The sequence below is a fragment of the Gossypium hirsutum genome, chromosome D02 (genome assembly GCF_007990345.1).
Source record: "Gossypium hirsutum isolate 1008001.06 chromosome D02, Gossypium_hirsutum_v2.1, whole genome shotgun sequence".
NCBI classification, from domain to species: domain Eukaryota; kingdom Viridiplantae; phylum Streptophyta; class Magnoliopsida; order Malvales; family Malvaceae; genus Gossypium; species Gossypium hirsutum.
In genome coordinates this window covers 42,281,137-42,282,896 of record NC_053438.1, presented here as the reverse complement: position 1 = coordinate 42,282,896, position 1,760 = coordinate 42,281,137, and the positions used below count along the sequence as shown (strand labels likewise).

The following is a 1,760-nucleotide window of genomic DNA, read 5'->3' as shown; positions in this document are numbered from 1 at the left end:
TTTTCTATTGAATTTTAACTTAATTAATTTTTCTGTGTTTTTTTCAAGTGTTTATGAGTATTGATCAAATTATCGATTTACTCCCCGTAGACCCTAAGATTGAAAGAGCTTTTCGACAGCGGAGAAGACAAGCAAGTCAAAGAAGGACCGAAGAGATGAACTTCAAAAATCCGAATCAAGGAAATAGAGCAAACACTGCCCAAAATCCTATCCTTATTGCTGATGATATGGATAGAGCTTTAAGACAGTATGTTGTGCCAGTGTTTCATGACCATAATTCGGGTATTAGGGGACCCAAAATTGAGGCACAACAATTCGAGCTGAAGCCATTCATGTTCCAGATGCTTCAGATAATGGGCTAATTCAGTGGAATGCCTACCGAAGATCCTTATCTTCACTTAAGACTATTCATGGAGGTGAGTGATTATTTTAAGTTAGCTTGAGTACCCGAAGATATGCTACGATTAAAATTGTTCCCATATTCGCTGAGGGACAGATCTCGAGGCTGGTTGAACTCATTACCCCCGAATTCAATTTCCATATGGCAAGAGTTAGCAAAAAGATTCCTTATGAAGTATTTTCTAATTAGCAAGAATGCTAAGTTGAGGAATGAGATCACTGCTTTCTAACAAATGGATGATGAGTCCTTGTATGAGGCACGAGAAAGGTACAAAGAATTATTACAAAAATGCCCTCATCACAGAATCCCATATTGCATCCAACTTGAGATGTTTTATAACGGTCTCAATGCCCACACGAGGATGGTAGTGGATGCTTCTGCTAATGGTGCTCTCCTTTCTGATTCTTATAATGAGGTTTATGGAATCATTGAGAGGATTTCCAGTAACAATTATCAATATCCAACCAATCGAGTAACGTCAGGAAGACGAGTTGCTGGAATACATGAAGTAGATGCTCTCACTTCACTCGCATCTCAAGTATCCTTAATATCCTTAATGCTTAAAAATTTAACTACTAATGGGTTTAATAGTTTTGCAGTACAACCACCGCACCAATTTGAAAATGTAGCCTGTGTCTATTGTGGGGAAAGACATATGTTCGAAGAATATCCATCGAACCCAGAATCCATTTATTACATGGGTAACTAGAACCAAAACCGAGGAAGGCAGGGAATACAATCTAATTCCTACAACCCATCGTGGCGAAACCACCCTAATTTCTCCTAGAGTAACTAAGGGGTTGGACCCAGTAACACATATGCCCAACCTAGACCGACCCAGCCACCTATTTTTACCTAATAAGTTCAGAAACAACCTCAAGCTGAACCATCCAATGGCTTAGAAAACTTGTTGAAGGCATACATAGCCAAGAATGATGCCTTAATCAAAAGCCAAGCAGCTACATTGAAAAACTTGGAAAACCAAATCAGCCAGCTTGCAACTGAACTCAGAAACTGACTACAAGGTGCTTTACCTAGTGATACGGAGAATCTGAGGAATTCTGGGAAGGAACATTGTAAAGCGTTGAAATTGAGGAGCGAAAAGACATTAGAGCCCAACACAATCGAAGTTTAAAAGGAGCCAACTGATGCTCAAGACTCAGAGGAAGTTCCATCGAGTGTTGAAATTCTTGTTACACTAGAACCAGAATATGCCAAATCTGATAAGGTAACTTCTTAACCACTTAATTTTGATAAACTAACAAATTCATTAGATGTAGAATTGCCACAGAAGATGAATAAACCAGTTCCAGTAAAGAAGCCTCCACTACCCTACCCTCAGAGACTTCAAAAGTAGAAG

At 39.1% G+C, this 1,760-nt stretch overlaps 1 non-coding gene across 1 annotated transcript; it reads right to left on the bottom strand.

Moving 5' to 3' along the window:
* Positions 1–599: 599 nt before the first annotated feature.
* On the bottom strand, positions 600–706 carry LOC121214924 (small nucleolar RNA R71). The gene has a single exon (XR_005910662.1). It is a non-coding gene; the product is annotated as a small nucleolar RNA R71 (small nucleolar RNA).
* Positions 707–1,760: the final 1,054 nt, after the last annotated feature.